The sequence below is a fragment of the Lepidothrix coronata genome, unplaced genomic scaffold (assembly GCF_001604755.1).
Source record: "Lepidothrix coronata isolate B3197 unplaced genomic scaffold, Lepidothrix_coronata-1.0 Scaffold93, whole genome shotgun sequence".
Lineage (NCBI taxonomy): Eukaryota > Metazoa > Chordata > Aves > Passeriformes > Pipridae > Lepidothrix > Lepidothrix coronata.
The window spans coordinates 314,296-337,516 of NW_016690273.1; the positions used below are offsets into that span (position 1 = coordinate 314,296).

The window sequence follows — 23,221 nt, forward strand, 5'->3', positions numbered from 1 at the left end:
TTATGAGACACAGATTAGAAATGAGGAGCATTCAGGGAAAGGCTTCTGAGAGCAGAACACAAACTAGACAGCAATTCTCATGCCCTGTTTAGGTTCTCCTCCATAAAGTCTGACTGCATCAGTCTGAAATGTGATAAACACTATTGTGACATGGATACTGAAAGATGCTTTCTTGCAAAAAGGGAGCAGGTGGTAATTCATTCCACATGAGGCTCTTTATTAGCTCTGAATTGTCACATGAATTGTTCACAAATGACCTTCGGACACCGTCATTAAAAAATTCAGAGGACAACATTTAGAAAAGTGAGTAATCTTAGAAAAATAATTAATATGTTCTATATGTTGTCTAATATCTCCTGAATATTATTTTCAAAACTTCAAAGACATTAACATGTTAATTAACCTTAGAATTACTTTATATATAAATGAGTATTTTTTAGTCCATTTCTGACCTCTCAAAAAAAAAAAAAAAGAAAAAAGCAGAGGTTGATGAATTGAAACCAGCATCTACTCCAAACAAGCAGTTCATTCTCCCTCTGTCACCAATTTATTGACAACTTTCATTTTACTATTTCTACTTTATATTATGCTAGATTAGTTCCAGTTCATGACACAGCCATCAAAGGTTTCTCCTACTGCACAGAAACAGAGAAAGGACTTGCAATGCTGTTTAAATGGTGGTGACACACTGACAGCACAAAAATACCAGCTCGTTTAAAGAGACAAAAATCCAGGTGCTATATTTTTGGTCATCTTAATTGACATCATCTTCCCCACACCCCTAAAAAATATTCCTTTAAGAAACACTGAGTTAGGAGGGAGCTAGAATAAGAGCTCTTCTGTCCTGAAAGAAGCATGACAGAAGCCTTGCCATAGGTTAGATAACCCCAGTTTCCTGAATCCATATCATGAAGATTTTTTTCCTGTAGCCTTCAACAGAGTCATGGAGTAACTTAGCCACTGAAAAATAAGTTTTTTACTTTAGTGGTTGGGTTTTTTTGGTTTTTTTTTGGTGGTGGTGGGTTTTGTTCCCGTTTTTTTGTGAAAAGGGAAGCACATATAATGGTTCCAGAATAAAAAGCCTACGGTTTAATACTCGTCAGCATCAGTTTTCACAAGGGATATTCATATGCCTGCACGTGAAACTGTTTCCTATAGATTGATTACAGCTTCATACTGCTCTGTTTTAGGAAAATGGTCATAACTGCTATAGCTAGAAGGACAAGAATTGTTCTGTTAAAATGAATGAACTCTGCTTTAAATGCCATTGCCACACCAGCAAGGTCTGCATAAAATACAGAACTGCTGACAAGAAGGGTTAAGCAACCAAAATCTATCAATGCTAAGTCTCAACATAATTGTCGAAATGTCAGCTGAACCTTAGAGGACTACCTTTCCAAATCTTAAAACTAAATATGATTAATAGAAAAAAAGTTAAATATCAATCTCTAGACACAGCATAATGTTTTAAAAGGCTGGTTTTAGAGATAATTAACTAAGGATCCATCCGAGAAAGGTTATAAGTCTCAAGTAGCACAGTCAACATTTTGAATGTTATTAATCCTAAGATTTTAAGCTATTTAAACATTTAGATCTCATTTAAATAGCCTCTCTTATATGTGATTTGCCATATTAACAAGGTCATTTGACAACAATTTTGCACAATTGATGTAAATTACATTACAGATGAAACTCTACTTCCAACTATGTGACTAAAGACAAAAATTAATAGAAAGAAATCTTCTGCAAATACATGAAAAATTAAAGCTTGATATTCTCAAGATATCCTCATGTAACAATGCCTCAGAGCCCTAAAGAGGTATTCACTGATAGCTGAGTATGATTTGTAACTGTGCCTGTCAACACACATGCACAGACATGAATGCATATGTACATAACCATGAAATGACGTTTAAAAGCATTATCAGCTTACATTGCTAATTATTTGAAAATTACATTTGTGTAATTGGAATTTAGTCCTCATGCTTATGATACTCCTTAGACTTAAAATCACAAGCATTAAAAGCTAATGAATCCCCTACCTCCTCATGCAATGCACAGCTTGGATGGAAGTCATTTACCAAAAGCTTCTCAATCTTTTATTTCTCTTCATTTTCTATGTGTAGTTCCAGCTATTATTAGTGGCACACTCTTCAAACACTGTTCTAAAACCAGAAACTTAATTCACACATTTCTACTATGTGATGATTTCCCAAATACCACTTTATTTTCCCAGCCTTTCACCCCTCCAAAATGATGGGGATGCATTTGGTATTATACACATTTTAAAGAGGGGTTACTGAATCACAGGGAGTTTAAGGTCAAAAAGATCAATTGATTTGGCTTGTGAAGTTTGAGAGGTGGCTAGAAACTGATTTTTCAGCATTCCTGATATTAGACAGCACTTTCTATGTTTATGGCTTTATTGACTACAATTTTGCCTCCGATTTGTAAACACTTTTGCAGGTGAGACACAAGAGAAATGAAGAAACACAACTGAGGTGGCCTTGCCCTTTCCACATCAAACATACACAGATGTCTTGCTCTTCTCACAAAGCCTCTCCTCTTCCAAGGAAAAGTCCTCTCTTCTTCCCCAGTTTCACCCAGTTGCTTTAAAAACCATGAAAATTGCACCGAGTTTGACCAGGCAACCTTCATTATGTACAGTGTGATACATCATCAAGTAGTAAAATGATGATTAAGAGCATTTGCAGTTTCAAGTAACTGGATTTTCTTGTTCTCTTTGTATAGTACAGTATTTCCAAAAGTCACAGGGTGTGGATTTATGCTTAAATACAAAAATTTCCAAGTATTCATTCCCTGACCAAGAGAATAGAAAACTACACCCAGCATCACTGAAGCAGAGATTTTTGAGACACTCAGTTATTCTTCATTCCTTGACTCAGCAAAGGAACTACAAAGGAAAAATGGACCCTACCTGTAGCCACTTGGGGACCTCCATACATCTTCCAAATCTCACCACCCACTCTCTTCTTGGCAGACAGAATGATGCTTGAAATACCAGAGGACCAGCTGATATCTATGACCTTTTTCTTTCTTTCCAAAATCCGAGTAACTCTTTTCTTTTAGGGACACAGCCTTAATTTTGTTCAACACATAGGAGAATTAATTGAGAGGGAAGGAAATGTCTGTGACTACTATTTAAAGCAAGAAAAGAGAGAGAGAAATTCTCACTCTCAGCATTCTACTGCAGGTTCACAGTCTCTGGGCACCTTGCCAATGTGCAGGGCCACACTTCCATGTGACATAGCCCTGTGTTTCAAACAGATTAGGAACCAGAATCAAAGCATCTGGTGTTGGCTGTGCAGAACCACTCTTCATAATTATTTTAATACTTTATACTAGCACATATTTCATGTGTCTTAGCCTACTAATACACCATTATAGTCCATGATGTTACTGTGTTCCTCGTTCACCCATTCACTGTGACTGAAGGACATCAGTTTTATTGGTTAGTGTCCGCAGCCTTTGCCTGATGGAGATGGAGGAATGTAGACTGACCATGTGACATGATAAATCCATAGGGATTAGTGATGATGTATATCATTTTCATGCTTGTGAGAGCACTGACAATGTGGTATTACTCATTGATAATGATCCAGCTTTCCAGCATCTGCACCTCATTTCTGCGGAATATTTCTCTACATCAGCTTTTTCCCCTAACTACAACAATATTTTTTTTCCAGTTTTCTCCTTTTATTTTCAAAGTCAAAAACATTTGGGAGACTGCTTCAGCCAGCAGCTTCAGCATATTGACCAATATTCCTTTGGCTTCATGTTTGCTATATCACAGCTTTCATTTTACACTTGATATGCTATGAATCTCCCTCTGCATATGTGACCATGTGGGGTTTGATGATAGCACTTTACCAATTACTGCTCACAGCTGCAGATCTTTCCCAATGGCATTTTCTTGGTGCTCAGCATCTTATGCTCTTTTTCAGGGCATGCCTCACACCAGTTGTGTTGCAAACGTGTTATTGGAAAAACTAATTGGCATGGCATCCCAATTTTGGCTAATTTTTCTATTGATCTTCACCAGTTGCATCATTTTTTGTTATTTGTAACAACAGGCATACGTGTCCTAAAGGTCAAGACAGGGTATCAGAAGGACAGGAATTATCTGTAATACCTATTTGATGAATTGCCTGTACTGTCTTTACAGTGAAGTATCATTGATAGGGGCAGAAGAGCCTCAGCTTTTAAGAATTAACCAGCTTTCTCCAAAGCCACTGGGTGAAGTGTATGGGGGAATGTCAGGAGCTGGTCTTGAGTGATTCCTGTCAAAGAATTCAAAGTATTTGAAGACCTTGAGGATAGATCTTCAATGCTTGTGAAGAGGTGACATTCTCTAGCCTGTTAACAGATTGACTCTCCTCTTAATCCTTTTCTGCTGCAAAGACAGTTCCTTGCTCCTGGATGGCACGGAGAAAATGATGCCCTGATTCCAAACAGATCCATGTTAACCATTTCCAGCCATTGCTTGGGAGTATGTGACATGACATATGTCATTCCTGGCTTTTCAGCCAACCTGAGAACAAGGAAGGCAAACCTATAACACAGTACTTGTTTTATCTCCTTCCAGTAGTCAGATAACCTTTTATATGTACGTCTGCAAAGCCCAGGCTTTCTCCTACCAGAGGAACATTAATTCTGTCTTTGTCTCAAAGCAGGTTGTAGAGGTGTGTATAGAAGAGCTCTCTGAATATTCATGGTGAAAGAGCACAGATGAAACCTATGGAAAAGGTCTGAATTTTCACAAGGAAGAAGTAAGAGGGCAGGCTGTGATGTAACACACAAATTCACAAAGAAAAGCCATTGTTAGAGAAAATATGGATATGCAAAAATAAAATTGACAAGAAGTTTTATTCTGCCAGTTACAGTAGGCCATTGACAGATTATGTTATGGGAGAAAATGCTTCACTAATGCAGTTAATGTGGCATTATCCCAGATGTATCTAAATTGCTTTCATTATTCTACACCATGCAGCCTGAATGCTCCTATTTTCCTATGTTCTTGTCTGCTGGGTTGTTTTTAACTGGCAGCCTGAGAGACCAAGAAATAAAAATTAAATTTTCAAGCACTTGGAGATGTTATATAAGCCAGTCTCTCAGTTTTCCCCTGCTAACAAATGGGAATGTTTTCATATTAGCTGGATTTGAATAATCATTTAGATAGCTATTTGCACTTCATTCAAGGTAGTTGGTGGTTCTTGTTATTCAGTATCTGAGTATTTCTGAGTCCAAGATGTGTATTTTACAGTATCAAGGGAAATAATGAGTCCCTATGAATCCTTCTTTAAGCACACTACACGAGTTTAAATACATATAACCTATAGTGGAATAAAAAATTTCTGGCCTGTTTTGCTTCAAATCTGGTGCTTCCTTCTTAATTCACAGAGTAATTTCATTTCAGCTGAAGCTACTGTGTTCAAAACTACAGCAGGAGGTGCTACAAAGCCTCAAAGAGACATCAGATAGAAAGAACAGCTCATAGCCCAGGAAACAAGTAGCAGCATCAGTGCTTCAGCCTCTCAATACTGAATGGCTAAGGAATCTGTTCAAATGGCATATTGCAAATCCTATCTGCTTCAAAGTTATTTCAACCACTGATGATAAATCTGTTCTGGGTCTGAAGCAGTGAAACCACACGCTAAAAATACAGTACTTTCAGGTAGAATGTAAAATTGAGTCTTTACAAATGTTCATGGCCAGTATTTATTCGCCTAGAGAGCAGGCAAGTCTAGGTCACTCTTACCTTTCTGTAGTCCAGGTCCAGAGATGCACCAAAGAGTCCTGTAAGCAAGCCACCAGCTTGGTGGTGGGAGATGTGCTTCTCCTTTTCCCTGTCTGCCCAGCTACTTCCCACTCAGCTCTGGGAGCTGGAAAGCAACACTGAAAATACCTCTTTGATTGTGTTGGTGAAACAAAGACATGCTGCTGGTACCCCTTCAAAGAGATGAACTGGAAAAGAAGCAGTAAGAGCCACAAAAAGCTCCTAGGCTGCTTTTTCCCACTAGCTTTTAAATTCCTTTCAGCATCTAAGCCCAACAAAGCAACCCTCTGCCTTTGAGGTTGTCGCTTGCTACAGCATGGCTCACATTATATAGCACTGGCTTAGGCATTTACTTATCAATGTCAACCAGTTTTCACACCTGTTAAGTAGAGTTTCTTCACCTGTTTTGCAGAGCAAATCATGATTAAGCTGAAAAAGGGAAAAAAAAAAAAAACAAAACTAGAGCCACTATTGTATATTTATTGAGAAATAGAAACAAATATTGGCCAATTGCAGTAGACTAAATGTTCTAGATGTTTCCAGTCCTGGTGTGAACATCAAATTTTAAATGAACTCTAAATAAGCAATAAGGAATTTTAGGAAAAAAGTAGGATGCTGTGACAGAGGAGTAAGAAATGGATCCAGTAGTACTCCAGATATGGCAAACAGAAAAGAGTGAAAGATGCAAGAACGTGCAAGAGGCAATTTTGGAAGGACCACAATAATAATCCTATTAACCAGGTCAGATTAGGTATTTTGGCTGTAGCACTTTGCAACCCATGGTTAGTAGATGAGATCTGGTCCACCGCAAGTAAGAACATAAATCCTTTCTTTGGATATCTTTAATACAAAAATGTCAACTATCTTTACTTGGGAGACTGTAGCCTCATTCAGTTGTTTGTGTTATTCATCTTTGTGCACTCACTAAAGTGAAACATGGGTAAATGGATGTAATGGTAGCCCATAACAACAGCTAAAGCATGAGGAAGGGTAAGAGGCCCTTTTACCCTTTATGCCTCAAACTCTTCTATGTGCATTTATGGATGATATAGTGGTTAATTGTCTCCCTAGGTAATAAATAATGCATCATATGGTTCCTCATCATCCCATCCGGAGGATTTCGCTCATTTTTGAAAACTTCTTTACTTGCAGAGTCATTGGCTCTCTCTTTCTCCTTCAGATAATAATATTTACCAGTAAACCCCCATGGTTTGATTTATCTCTTTGGTCTTTATCTCACAAGACTTTTTTTTTTTTTAATTTGTTTATTTAGCAATGGTTATTGGCCCATAAATTGCCACAATCTTATACCAATCTGAAGGATTCTGAAGATATTAAAATAAGGTACTCATCATTTAAATCCTGTGAGAGAAATTTCTTTGTTCCTTCTTCTTTTGGAATAAATTCTGATCTGTGCAATTAATTTCTCTTGTAAACTTATGTGCAACCAGTATATATAATTTCTGTAGTAACAGAGATTTGTACACTGTAGCACAACTCTTCCTGAAAGGATTTAATCTTTTCAAGCCATATACAGGTCATAGTATAGCCCTGTTTTTGTAATGTCACTGGATAATAATTTAAACTTGTGAATAGCATCACTTTCTTTGTGGAGCTTATAGGAAGAATTTAAAAAACAAATATTTTTGGCTTTTGGATTTTTATACCCTTTTAACTAGAAAATCATCAAACCCTTATTCCTCCAGAAAGTAAATACTTTTAAAAATTTTTTTACAGAATTGGAGGACAAAAAACTTGTAACTGAAAAAAGTTATTCAAACCTGTGAAATTATTATAATGAAATTATTATAATTAAGCATAAGTCACATGCTTAATGAGAGATTTGCATTAGTTCGCTGCTCTGATTTTGACCCACAGACTTATTCAATAGTCCTCCACTTTTTGTTACAGAAAATTTATTAGTGTAAGACGAAGGGGTATTAGATATTGACATTTATTCCTCTGGAGATTTGGGATCCATTTTAAAAGACCCTGACTACTGACATTATTAGGGAATTAATTGCTTCTACTGAGTCTGTTCATGGACAATTATGTAGGATTGCCTCTCTGAAGTCTATAATGAAAGTAGTACTGGAAGCCCAGCGCTGCAAAAAAGCATTTCACCAGTTTTGCCCCAAATAATAGAGTGTTTTATACTGGAGGGTCTTTTTAAGGCTTTTACATTTAGAAAATTTTGTATTGCATTTATAAAGTCTGTTGGAACTAAACAAGCAATCCAAAACTTACCAGCAGTGTTAGCTGAATTATTTCAGGTATTGCACACACACACACACACATGTATAGATTATGGATTATATGAGATACTATCTTTATTTATGAATATTTATTGGAAGCAATACAATATTTTTTCTACAGCTGAAAAAAAAATCTGCATAGTTATGAAGTCAACAGTCTCACAATTACTAATCAAAACTCACAGAGATTATTTCAAGTAGGAGGATACCTACACTGAACTTAGCCCAACAATATCTATTCTTTTAAACGTGGTAGTTCACTCCATTAACGTGCCAGAATTACATGATTCATAGGTCTATAATTATGCTATTGAAGAAAACCAGAAATGGATAGATCATATATGCCTCAAAGCCTCCATATTTTAAAGCAAGGAGGGAGGGAAAAAGGATATAGTAAGATCAGAGTATGTTAGATACAGAATAATGTTATTGGGAAAATATCCACAGCTGAAGGCAGTTGGACAAAGACCAGCATTCACCATTGTTCCATCTTGGACCCTGGAACCTTCATAATTCTAGGTGCAGTGCAAACAAAATAATACAAAAACATTTTAAAATGCATCAAAGAAATTTATTTATTTTTTTTTTAAATTTAAAAAAGGGTGTATAAGGAAGCACAGAGGAAAGAAAAGGCAACAAAATTTGATAAGGAAAGTTGCAGCTGGATAGAAGATGGCAAAAAATGAAATGACCAAAGGCAGCTTCTAAATGAGAAATTATAAACTTGCAGACTTGATTCATAAATATCTTGTGATTGTGAATGTATTGTGAAATTATAGAGTCTAGCAGTGCAGTTTAGTTTAAGTTTGATATTCATTTATGAAAACTACTGAATCGGGGCCTCACTAAGGATAATAAATAGGAATAGGCAGAAAACATGCTTATCCAAACAGGAATTCGTGAAAGGAAGCGAAAGAAGTACTAAAATAACAGAGTAAGAAAATTGTGGAAGAAATAAAGGAGAATATAAAAAGTATGTTACGCACAAGCTCAGCAAAAAGTCCTTATGCTATGCTTGGAGTTATTCACCCGCAAAGTGTTTTGCTCCTCTGAACCTGAAAAATTACTTTGCCTGTAAAAAAAAAAGTAAGTTTAAAATAAGAGAAAAATCAATAGCAGATAGTACAGGAGCAATATTATATTGAAAATGGGACTGTCTCTTAAGTTAAGAAACCTCTATAGAGCTGTGGAGAAATAAAGATGCTGTAGCTCTAATAAGGATAAACCTTTTTAGGAAAACCTGATGACTGAGAAAACGCAGAGAAGGTGTTCCCCTCCCCAACTTCCCCTAAAACCCAAGCAAACAAAATAAATATTTTGTTTGTGCAATATTTAAAGTGTAATGTTTAACAAGGGATGTTTACACACCAGAAGAGAGAACACAGCTTATACCTCACACGTGACAGATCCTCCAGCACACGTATGTGCATTTCCTGTTTATCCACTCAGTGTGGAAACAACAGCACCCAGAAACTTTGCTGGCTCTAGCAAAACCTGGCAGGAGCATGAACGGCTTCAAAGACTGCAGATGACAAATAAATTCCTCAGGCAGGTGAACAATAGGTGCTGGGATTATCCGGTTAAAATTTTGGGACACCTTCATGGTTGTCATGAACCAGCAGCTCAGCCCCACCCAGCCACTCCCTCGTTCTCCCCCCATGGGCTGGAGAATCAGAAGGGTGACAGTGAGAAGATTTGTGGGTTGAGTTTAACATCTGAAGCAGATTGGGTGTGCCAGCAAAGCAAAACAAGGATTACACTCCCTGCCTCCCATGGGCAGGCAGGTGTTCAGCCATCCCCAGGAGAGCGGGGCTCCCACACACGTAACAGTGACTTGGGAAAACAAACACCATCACTCTGAAAGTCCCCCCCTTCCTCCTTCTTCCCACAGCGTGACATGCTGAGCATGATGGTCTGGGACACCCCTCGGCTCAGGTGGGGTCATCTGTCCTGGCTGGGTCCTCTCCCAGCTCCCTGTACCCCCCTGGTGACTCGCTGGTCGGGTGGTGTGAGAAGCAGAACAGGTCTTGGCTCTGTGTAAGCCCTGCTCAGCAGTAAGGAAAACTTCTCCCCGAATTATCAAAACTCATCCAAATCACAGCCCTATATGAGCTACTACAAAGAAACTTGACTCTATCCCAGCCCCAAACCAACACAGCTGTAAACTGAAAATTGAAACGTTGCTTCAGATTTAGTTTCTTTAGGTTGTCTGTTGTGTCATATGACATCTTGACAAAAAAAAAAAATCTGAACCATTTGACAAATGGCAGTGTTTAGATGACATAGGTCAGTCAAGAGAATCTAAATGCTATGTCCAGAACTGTAGAAATTTGTTGTTAAAATAATTTATTTGGGCCACTCTCTTGTGCCTAAGAAACAGAAGCACAAATGCACAAACCTGCAGACCTAAATTGGTTATTCAACTAGAGAAGTGAACACCTGAAAGTACTCTTCTAGGAATACCAAATACATGGTGACTACTAGAAAAGGCACACATATGGATTATGATTAATAATCATATAGCATAAAATAGAGAAATACATGACAGAACCAGATGACTAGTCAGTTTTTCCACCACACCAACAAAACTAATTCATATTTTTCAGGGTATTCTTAGGCGAATTTTGGGTATGAGGTTAAAAGTGATCAACAAACATTAGATGAGATAATGCAAATGGCTTCAGCAGAATAATTTAATAATAGGCCTTTGCCAAATGGCTCAAATTATCTCATTCCCTTTCTCAGAAAGGCTTCTTCTGGTAAGAGTCTGAAGATTTCAAAAAGGAACAAAATAGAAACTCTGAAAACCTGTACAATTTCAAAATGAAAGAAAACCTTTCTGAAGTTTTCCTTTTTAATCATCCCATTACATGTTACAGAGGCCACATTTTTCCTCTGTTAAACTTTGTGGGATACAGATTAAAAATTTGCAGCAGACAGCTTTGTGCAAAGAGCACTGCACTGGCTTCCCTGCACCTTGCCCTTGAGGCTGCCCTTTTGCTTGGCTGAAGAACCACTCCTGAAAAGGGATAACATCAACATCAGCACCAGTTTTCAGCATAAGCCATGTGGGCAACTGCTGACATCCCTCCTAGTCTGGGAGGGGTGGCAAAAATCACAGTTTTAAGACCTCCTGGGTCTGACACTGTCCAGTGCCGAGTGCCCAGCTCGGCAGTGGCCGCAGGATTGATCTCCAGCACTCGCCTTTCCACCAGGGAAATGACAGAGGGAATAAAACGTTGGGCTCAGCAGCACCTGACTCTAGGTCAGCCTGGCAAAGAGCAGGGCGAGGACACGAGGACCAGGTGCACAGCGGGCATTTTTGGACACTGCCTTGAAAAATGGTGCATGGGGAAGTTACCTTGTCTACACAGCAAAATGATTTCTCCATCCTTCTCCAAATGTTTCCTCTTGGTCATTGGGGCAAGAAAGCCAGCTTAGCCTATGCCACTGAGAAGTCTGAGGACAGACTTCACAAAGAAACAAAGCTGCAGGGAGCCTCTAAACATCCATACATGCATGGCATCCACTTTTTGCAAGTTAAAAAAATCCAGTGTAACATAACACAGCCTAACACTTTTCAAATCATGACGGTTTGTGTGTCTAAACAGGAGCTGTATATCTAAATTTCAGAATTTGAACATAAGCCATTTCTTATCACCAAGAAATCTGTTTTAAACTAGGGCAAGTAAGAATTATGCAACACATGAGCAAAGACTATTCTCTGAATAATTTAAAATAATATTAGTAATCACAAAATATTAATATTATTAATAATTATTCATTAATATTAATACATAACCTGCTCATATTTTTTAAGAAATAAATGTACAGCCAGCTATCAAACAATTGGATGATTAAACATACATATGTGAAATTTAAAAGAAATACTTTTTAATAAAGGACAATAGGAAAAAAAAGTAGTGAACATATTGCACTGCCAGCAGTCTCATATCTGTGTGATTAGAAGGTCAATATGTTTGTAGCAGCAAAAAAGTATGTATTGTGAGAAATTATAGAAGGTGTGTTGTCCTGTCAGCTCCCTTCATGCAGTGAAAGGTCACTGATCCCACTGTGGAAGAAAGCTGACAACTTCTGTGTAAGACTGACTGACAGCACATTTGCTGCTGGACATCTCACCTGGTGTCAAAAGATCTGTGGAAAACCAGGCAACTTTAGCACTTATGATTTTAAAGCCAAGAGCAAAGTAAAGTCATGTCCAACTTTCATGAGAAATGGCACCTGAAACAGTTCATTACCTATTTATAACCTTTAATAACCCTTGTAATTAACTGTGGTAATAGTCCTTTCAGAGAAAATGGGCAGGGTTGGTTTCTGGTACACGGTTTAGTCCTGCAGCTTTCCCAGTTTAGCAATCGAAGAAAACTGTAGTTGTCACAGTAGTTACATAGGACAACTCTGGAAGAGAAAAGAATGAATGTGAACAACAGGTGGTATCATAATTTACCATACCCTGCTCTTCTTTAGCTCACCTTCCTATGGGTTTTGGGTGGAGGGATTTGATTTCTCCTGTGAATCTCAGAAGAGTTTACTCTCAAACACAAAGGTCCTGATTCTCTTTAGATCTCCAGTAAGTTACATGACAAGCAACTCCACTGATATAAAGGAGGTTTAAGAGGAATCAGATCCTTACTCTCCAGCTGTCCGTGGCACTTGGATAAAACGCGGTTCCTAATTCTCTTTCTGCTTGTGAGGCTGTCTCACGAGCACAGCACCTTGTTACCGTCCTTGAGAAATGTTTTAGAGCTCCATCAGGCTTATTCAAACAATGCACAAGGGTCCTTAAGCAGAACTCAATTACTATTCAAGTGGAAGAATAGGTAATTGGACAACACTCATCAGTTTTGGAATAAATGATATTAGGTGCCTGATCTGAAAAGCAAACCTTTGGGTTATAAAACAGAAGGAGGATTAATTTAATGAAATACAGTCCCAAAATTTCCAGTACTCCTAGGTTAGAAATAATGAAACAAAGCCTTTCCACTGTATTTCAGATAGAAGCAAAAGAGGAGGTGCATGTACATTTTGCATTTTAAATTATCTAGATTACTTTAGAACTAGACAAGGAACCTTGGTTAGACGTTTCTCAAATTATTCTTGTATCAAAAATGTTTCATCTCTGTGTAACCTTTATTGAGCTGTGACTCAGAAGAAGCATTAATATGAAGTTTAATGAATGCAGATGGGAAACTGAAAACTATTCACTGATTTTATTCTACTTTAAATTAATTTCTAAATATAAGCATTGATACAAACATGCATGAATAGAGTCATGTGTGTATATTTTCTTAAATGTACTTTTAGTGGTAACATTTTCATAAGTATAATTAAAATGTTTCAAAGATATTTGGACATTTGATTGTCCAAAGAAATGATAACAAATAGGAGTTCCTAAATTGTTTGTAAAAGGAAGACACAAAGTTATGAGAGAACTCTAGTCTACATTTCCATGATTTAACCCATGGCTAAACCATAGTTACTATAAATATACTAAAACTGAAATGCCAATCAAATCTCCCAAAATCTGGAATATGTTACATGGAGTAACTTGAAGGACATGTCTTGAAATACAGAAATAAAATATTTCAAAAAAAAACTCCAGCCAAGGTTAATGAAATAGTGGTGATCTGCAGAAAGTCACGGCTAATTTTTGTGAAGATTCTGAATAAAGGCAAGAAGAATGCTGATTGAAACAGTGTGCAACTACCCTGGTCACATAATCAGATATATTTAGACCTGCACTGTTTGTTCAGAGAGAATGCAGCTTCTGGGCTAACTAATTAATTTTTTTATGGATTCAGAGTCATAATGTAACTATGTTGCCAAGACTAAATACTGTTCATATATCTTTATCATATAGTCCAACATTATATGTGAGTGGTTGCTACATATGGTTGATATATTTTCATATTTGAATAATGACACTGGTAGCTAAAGAAAATATAAAAGCTATATGTAATTTAAACATACACATTTTACAGTCATCAAGTTGGGAGCATAAACATATGTGGCCAAATGGTTTTTTTTGGGGGGGAAAAAAAAAACCGCAACAAAAAACAACTGAAAAAAACCCAGTAAATATGTGAATTTAGAGGATTTTAGATTCAAAGTGGCTCAGGTTCCTTGTTTCCCTGTTGCAGGAGTTGTTACACTTGGTGTGGCAGAGTGAAATATTCATTGCCTTCACCGAGGGTTGGATGTGACCTTGGAGTCTAATGATTTGAACAGTTACCTCGGATGAGGGAAAGTGGGGTTTCGGTTCCTGCACTAATGAACGTTCGCGTTCCGTATTCAACAATAATTGTACAAAATGCATAAATATTCATAGGTGTTGAGATTCTCTCCCCTTGCAGATGAGCATTCTCATCCTCAGGTGAAAGCCCTGCTCGATTTTCTTGTCAGAGCGTGATTTGACCCCACGGTTTCACCACTGACTGGGTTTAAGAGGTCGCTGCTTTGGCCGCTCTTCAGTTTACCACTCATTTAAATTGGGCTTTGTGAAAGGAGAAAATGCACATGGATTTACATGTACCCTTTACCTTAATATGTCTTCAGCTGTTCCATCCTGGAAGAGTATTGTATTTTCAATACCCTATTGATCCTGCAGTACTTTGGGCATTTGAAGATATGGATCAAATTGTGAGAGAGATCCAAACAAAGAAAAAGAAAGCACATCAGAGAAAATGTATTCCTGTGAGTGAGACGAAGACCAAATCAGAGTGTACACAGTCACTAAGTAAATCTTGTCTTTAACCTATTTTTCACAGCAGGCAGATCATTTTGTGAATTGCAAGAAAATTAATCTGCGGAATCAGCAACCGGAAGTAAATCTGAAGTGAAATTCCTAACTTATTGTTAAGTCTCTGAACTACTTTTCCCTAACTGTGTACAGAGAAAGCAAGTTACAACTTTGCTTTTACCCTCTTCAGAATAGAGGTTTCTGAACAGCACATTAACTGTACTAGCACAGTCAGTAACATTGCCATATTGATCAATAGTGGTGTCTTGCTTCTTTTTATTCTTTTTTTTTACTATTCAGCAGTGCCACTCCCCATCCATTACATTTTTCACAGAAAAGCTTTGCTGACTCCAGCAAGACACACAAAGAAACTTTGTGCACAATTTATCAGTACAATTCCTGAGAGATGCTGCAAAGGCTGTGAAAAGCAGGATGCTCCCCTTTCCTGTTCATTTTAGCCTGTTTTCTAACCTCCCTTCCTGAGGATCCTGTGGTAGAGTTTCTCTGTTCACTGATACCAACTACATCTGCTTCTTTTGTTTTCTTTTATCTGTCCCTAGTCTCTGTTGCCAGCTGTAAAGTGCTCCACGGTTATTTGAGAGTAGAAAGTTTGAAAGAGGGATGAAGAAGGTTAATTACAGCAGCATAATTAATATTGTTTCCACTGAAGTAAATGGCATTTTTGTCATTTGATGTAATAGAGGCAGGATTACACTAATTATAATTTTATAATCTCCCCATTAGAGAAGTACAACAGCAACTCCATTAAAACATATTGCTTAACATTAGATTCCCTGCTGACAGAATCCATAAACTAGAACTTAAATGTTCAAAACATGAGATGTGCAACACATTGTTATATCAGGCAATATCTATGCTTTTTTTTTTTTGAGCTATTTTAATCATTCACATTATGTAAAATTCACTCTTTTTCCTATTTCAATCTCATAAAATCACACCAGATCTCAAATCATTTCTAAAATATACTGAGTAGAATGCCTAGATTGATTTTTTCCCTTTGTAAAGCAGGAATTTCAGCTTAATAAGTGAAGAAAGAGCTCAGCATTAATTTGGCACACGAAAATTGCAACTGTGGGGATAAACAGACTACTGGAAAGTGTAGTCTTCTAACCCACTATCAATTATTTTGATTTTTTAAAAAATCTATTTTACCCTCCCTATTTTACATAAATAAACAAAGAAGGTCATGTATTATCATGGCATTTGGAAAACAATCACACTTCCAGGTCTTGTCTTTGTATTACTTACCCATGAGTAACAGGAGGAGGCCCAGGATGCCCTTCCAAAATACTGCAGAGATGTGCTTTCTGGAACACATCTTTTAGAAGCTACATTTTCACTAAAATTAACGAAGCCAACTCAGCAGAAAACTTGATGACAGATTCTAAACACCTGTGGGAAGTAGGTCAGTATTAGAACTTGCACAAAAAGAAAACAACCAACAGCAACAACAAAAAAAACCCCTCTCTGCAAACCTAATTTAATTATGTCAGCTATCAAACTGATGCCATATATAGAACAGCCTCTGTAACATTTTTTAAACTGAAAAGACACTATAGAGGGATTATTAAGAGATGGATCCATCTACCTACAGTAATTTCATTTGCAAGATCTGTAGATTCAGCAGGAATCATATCTGTTGTGGTGTACAACCAGATAAAGATTTCTTCCATTCAATCCTTCAAATTAATTCATTAGTATGGATATTTCTACACAGATTTTCTTACTTCTTTGGATATGGTAAGGATAGCATCTTTTACATATTTCCTGCTAACTTGGACTTAGCCCTTTTGTTCTTTCTCTTCAGAATCACGAGTTTTTACGAACAAGATGGGTATTTTAAAAATAAAAATTGTCAGGAGTTTTGTAGATGGTCACTGCTTAACTATTTCTTCTTGCTTCCATTCAAACCATTAAACTTCTGTGACATGTTTATCTTCAGGTTCTCTGTGAAGTTGATGAAGAGGTGGATATTCACAAGCTAGAACAAAAACACCTGTATAAAATGAATCTGTATTCACTACATGCCCATAATTACACTCACAAACCCAGAAGTTTCTGTGAGCTGCTTAAAGGTGCATAGCCTAGGGCCATATTAAAGTAGATGGTGATGCATCAATGTTGAGAGCAATTTTTGGGCACCTTATTCCAACGATTTCTCTCATAAAGAAAAATGCTGAACTGAGTTTATAAAATAATGAAATGAAAATTTTAACATCATATCAATATTCACATTAATTCATCACCTTGGAAGATCCCTAAACCATAAAAAATTGTCTCTTTCTTCAACAACCTTTAATTTCTATGCTACAGTTTTCTTTGGCATTGTCACAACCTGCTGAATAGATACTTGTTTGGAGCTAGAGAGGTGGTTCAAAATTGGCAACTAAAGAAAAATTCTGATTAGTGAAGTGATTCTTCTGTATTTGCTCATATATGTGTGTATTACATATACAATATCACACATTAGAGCCCACTACAGCTATATATATTGATGATACAGTGATATAAACTAACCATTAGCACACATTTTAAAAAATATCAGTAGGTACTCAGACTGAAAACACTTGAATCACATTTCCAGAGGAATCAGCCTGTGTCAGTACTTGTTTCAAACAGGTTGACTAATGTCTGGGATACATTCCTGGTCACAGTGGACATGAGTTTGGTTTTTGTACAGCTTCTCTTCTGCTAGGGATCCCTCACACAGCCAGGGCAGAAATAGGAGACTACCTGAGAAGCTTTTAAAATCTCAAGATTGTTAAAAATAGTTTTTTCATTGGTTGAGAAGTAACTTCAACTCTAAGTTTACAATTTCTACTTTTTCTTTGTTTTATTTTAATTTGGTGAAAAAAACCAGAAAACTACTAACAGTGTTCATAATGGAACCATATGTTGAACTAAAAAGGAGATAAAATGTGTAATTGTATCACTATGACTGAGATTCACCAAATGTCTCAAATTCACTTTTTAATATGCAGGATGTTAAACCCATACCCTGTACATCAGTACTGAAACTTTTAAATAATCATATTTTCAAATTTACAGCTTAGCATGGAACAATGGGATAAATTTTGCAATGCATTGCCCACACAAGCAAGCAAACCACAGTGTTTGATCAAAGGGGGAGGGGTGTTTTTCTGTGTGTTTACTTTACAAAATGAGTTCAGTTGAAGAATATAGGGTTATGATGAAACTTTAATGATGGAAGGGGCACTTGGAAATTGAAAAGCCATTATTTCTCCCTGCAAAAATTGTGAATCCTACAATAAGTACTCCTGGAAAGCTTCAGCTCTTTAGGAACCCTATAACACTCCAGAAGCATAAAACCAAGCAACATCTTCCTCTGCATTGCCAAAATACACAGTTCTCAGTAATTAAAAACTAACAAATCTGTTTGTTGTTAGTGGCACAAAAGGAACTAAAGAGCCTGCAAGAGCATGGGGAGGATGCAGCAGCACTGCTTTCAGGTCAGTGCCTGGAAGAAGCAGATTCCTGTGTGATAGAGGTTACCAGTCTTTCAGAATTACAAGGTGAGTTAGGTTTTAGTGAAAGCTGAACATTCAGATAACGGGGAAAGCTGACAAGGCAACCCTGGGGGATTGCTGTTACTGGAACCCATCCATCCATCCATCCTCCAATCCATCCAGCTTTTAAATCCCCTCCCTGAGCAAGTTACTCAGCAATAATCTCATAAATTCTCATAAATTCCAGACTACAGTAGAAGTAAATTGATGTCTTACTACAGCTCTGCAAAAATCAAAGTAAATACTTCTCTCAGGCTGTGTCTTACAAAATAACTTCCATCCTTAGAGTCTGGCATATGCAGAAGACTTATTAATGAAGATTCCTTTAATTAAATGTTCTCAAAGTACCATTGAAAAAAAAATAGCACCATAACTTGGTCACATATTTGGGACCAGAAGACCAAGTTTCATTTTTTGTGCTGAGTTTGGAAAAAAAGGTCCTGAACTTAGGTCTTTGACATCTCTGGTAATATTTGTGTCATGGTGACCTTAGTCTCTCTCTCTCTTTGGCTGACTTATCACAATTAGCTTCGAAAAGTGAAGGCACAATTAAATTTCTTTTTAAGGACACAAATATATTTCACCCAACCTTATTAGTTACTTTAGTGGAATTTCAGGGGGGCTAAACTTAAATTGACAAATATACAGTCATAACAATCTGTCCTGAAAAATGTTATCCATTGCAGCTATCACCATGACAGTCCTGTGAATATCACTTTCAGGGTGTCTTCTGTCTGGCCAACCATAATTTATTTGTGTATTCTTGCTGAAGATACATTTTGAACATCTGGTGGTATTTATATGTCTAATTCTTTAACATATTAATTGCATTTAAAAATAAAAAGACTACTGTAAATAGAAAAGTTCCTTTGAAATACTTCCTGTTATCTCTCATCTTTCCCTGGGACTCTCAGCATGCTTTTGTAGTGGGCTTTAGATCTAAAACGTGTAAGTCTTGAAAGGCAAATTTATGTGCATTCATAATACTAAGCAGTGCATAATTAGATTTAAAGAATGCAACTGATAAAACATGTCTACTTTCTCTGTTGTTGCTGATATTTATAACTGGCACATGGAATTTAATATGGATCATTACTTTCCCAGAAATTTACACATTAGCTCTGGTTATGGCATTACTCCAGTACTTTCTGATTGTTCAGATGTAAAATATTTTCGAGCTGTACATATTAGAAAAATCCTTTTCATCACATTTGTCTTATTAGAAGAAGACCAAGTCTTACATCACCATAGTGATGTGTTAATTTGTGTGTTGTACTTATCTGTCTTTCAATATGATTCTAATACCTGCCAGAACACATCATTTTTACTGAGCCAACCATCTCCACTATGTACACACCTGCAAATTATCCATGGATTTAGACAGCAGGCCATTTGTGTGTGTTGATTTATAACTTTCACGCCACCATTTATTTCAGAGGAAGCCCTGCACGTGAATTTAAAAAATATTGATCCTCAGAAATTCACAGCCCCGAGTGCCGGATGGACCTGGTTCTCCTCGGTGCTGCCAATCAACAGGACAAGAAGCAACAGGCAGAAACTGAGGCCCAGGAAGTTCCATCTGAAAATAAGGAAGAACTTCCCTACAGTGTGTGTGACCTTGCACTGGAACAGATTGCTCAGAGAGGGTGTGGAGTCTCCCTGACTGGAGATATTCAAGACCCATCTGGATGCAAACCTGAGCAATGCTCTCTGGGCTGAGCCTGCCGGAGCAGGGAGGTTGCACCAGATGACCCAGTGTGGTCCCTTCCAACCTGCCCTGTCCTGTGATTCTGTGAAATGAAAACTTTTTGAAATATTTACAAAATAAACTATGCTTTAGCATAGGAAGAGCTCGTGGCTTTTTTGATTCCTCAAATATTTCTTTTCTTTTCCACGCCATTTTGTCTAGAATTTTCCTCTGATTGCAGGAAGTGAATTTTATTTCAATAAAAAAAAAAATCAAACTCAGAGAAACCACACTGGCACTAAGTTTGCATTATTTGTAAGCCCTTGAATTTGGAATAATAATCAATCTAACCAAGCTAAACCAACATGCTACATTTTTCAGATCTCATTTTTGACAAATATTATCACTTTCATTGTAATCCTTCAGAGACTTGTACACACGTCTTAAAATTTTAGATGTGAACTCTATTACAAAAATCATTGGAAATAGTAACAATGACTATTAAAAGATCTTGCAAATATCTTTTCAAGACAGAATTATTCACAGGGATGGAACAGGATTGCTATACTCACGTACTCATGAAAATATAACCACTCTAAAAATCCTAATAATATAACATCTTAGAATTTAAGTATGTCATTCAACGTGTTTCTTTAGTACAAGGCCACGTTTTCCAACCTATTGTTGGAGATGGAAATAAATGAGTTTTGTAACTTCTCTGAGTAACCAAAGATTCTTCTTTCTCCGAGACTCACTCAAAAAGGAGACTCCATCTTTGCCAGGAGCCCACAAAATTTTATATAAACTATGCAATGTAGTGACAAATTTTTTTCTTTTTAGTTATAGCTAGATATTTTTTACAGTAGGAAAAGTTCTACGACCACAGGGTGTAGAAATCTTTCTACTTGATATAGTCCTCAAAATGGCATATAAAATAAGAACAAAAACACAAAAAAAAAAAAAAGACACAGGGAATAACAGCCCTGAAATCTTACAGCCTTAATGATATATGTGCTTCACGAAGGGCTTTTCTTTAACATATTTTCTTTTCAGCATGCAGCACTGAATAATATTTGCCACTATTTAAAAGCCTAGGCAGTGTGAAAACTGTTGGAAGAAGAAAACACACAAAGCTAACTAAACTGATAAGGCTGTGATGATTTAAACTACCATTAAATAGGAAAAAATCCCATCTTAGAAGTGTTCTTTATAAACACCGTGCATTTTTTTCCAGATGGCTTCATTCCTTTTAGCTACACAGAACTTCTGCCCATTTCCTGCCAAGTTGGATCTGCCCATAATAGAAATATTTGACTTGCACTACATACACTAGTCCTGCAACTGATATAAAAATCAAAATTTAGTTTGGTATTATAAACTACACTTTTCTCTTACTCAGGTTATTATTGCATGTGTCTTTACTGAAATGTTATTAACACTTTTATCATACTTCCCTAAAAGTCTATCTGTATAGCCCCATCTTCCCCATCTTTTTGAATTCTACTTCATTTCATTGGTGTTCGAATGATCTTATACAAAAAAGGTCAAAAAACTGATTTGAAATCTCCTATAAAAATCTATATAAACATCAGTGATGACTCAATTATATTGCTGTGAATAGTGTTCCTTAAACAAAACAAAGATTTTTGAGGGCTGGTAATATTAGTTGCTGAGAGCTCTACCAAGCTGTGAATGTAGTGATAGAAATTAAAAAGCAGATATCCTCCCATGATGAAATTCCCCCCAACTCACTTCAAGATTACGTGGTTGATGGAAGTACAGCAAGTTCTGATTTCTAGAGGGAATAATGAGTTGTAGTTGCAATAATTTAAGGAATAATGTACCCCAACTGTACTTAATAGGGCTATAATTCCATCAAAGGCTTCGGGGGACATCGTAAACCACGAGAGTGAAACTCAAGTGTGTTCCTGATGTCACCAGAAGGCTGAGATGGAATTACAGTCTTAATTTATATTCATTTTGAAGGAGACTTATTTAATATTGCACATGGATCATGATTAATGCCTTCGGAACTGCCAAAAACTATTAGCTGTGTTCATGGTCTTTTGAAGCCACCAAAAGTCAATTAAGCCACTGACTAGTGATTCTCAGCAATTCCTTTTTTTTTAAAGCCGTGGTTTGGCCAGCACAAATTGTGTGGCCATGCTAAAGTTAATATCAATTTGGTCGTATATTTTTATTGCTTGTCTTCTTCATATTGAGTGAAAATGGGAAACATTTCTTCTGTCTAAGAGCATAGTTCTTTTTTTTATAGAATTTCATTGCAAATTAAGGGGAAAATTAATTGGAAGCATTTGGCTAACTTAGCCACTGAACACCACTGAATGAATATGGTTTTATTAAAGAGATTTTTCAGTTAAATGCCAATAATTTGTCCACATCATATGTGAACTAACTGAACAAGGAGAGGCTTTAGCAACAGGAGGGAATCCTTTTTTTGGTGTAAGATCTCAGGTAATCTGTTTTGAAATGAAAGATTATCTAGAATAGCCCAGAGAGCCCACAGATGAAAGAGTTTTGGCATGGGGGAGGGAAAGTAGAGGACATCTCATTAAAATAATTTGTGAATCAAAGTTTCTAAAGTTAAAATAATGTTCAAATAATCTTCTGGTTACTCAAGGAGTTCTCTCTTCCTCTCCTTCACAACTATCAGTTCAGAATATAAGAACATAAGAGATTCCTTACTTGATCAGACCACCTAACCCCATGCACACTCCCCAACAAATGAGAAAAGAAATGAGTGTGAGGGAGTGTTAGGGAGCCTGACCAATTTGTGTGGAAGTTGGAAGATACTTTCATTCGTATTTCCTATTGCATCCATTTATGGTCATGTAATCTTTTAATTTTCTATTTGTTTTTTGGACTTGACAATACTGTGCGTCCACAGTCTCCTAGGACAGAAAGTCCTAGTGCCATGGCTGAAAGGACAGCTATTGAAAAATGTGATTTCTTGTGATCTCCTAATGGTTTATGAATATCCTTACTTGCCTCAACATAAGGACTTAGCATATTTGGGATGCTCCTTGGTATACTCTCTAGCCTCAGGCTTCCTCTCCTAAGGGGTCTCCACAGATCCAGAGTGGATTTTCATCAGCCTCTTGTGGATTTCTTAGATACCATAGGGGATCTAATACAGTAGCAGATGTCTTTATT

General features: G+C 36.9%; 1 long non-coding RNA gene across 1 annotated transcript in view; it reads left to right on the plus strand.

Annotated features, from left to right (window-relative positions):
* Positions 1-19,837, plus strand: part of LOC108500715 — a 25,869-nt gene extending 6,032 nt beyond the window's left edge. The window contains exons 2-4 of the long non-coding RNA XR_001875967.1: positions 7,071-7,141; positions 18,241-18,366; positions 19,797-19,837. This is a non-coding gene — a long non-coding RNA (uncharacterized LOC108500715). The remainder of the gene's footprint in view (positions 1-7,070; positions 7,142-18,240; positions 18,367-19,796) is intronic.
* Positions 19,838-23,221: the final 3,384 nt, after the last annotated feature.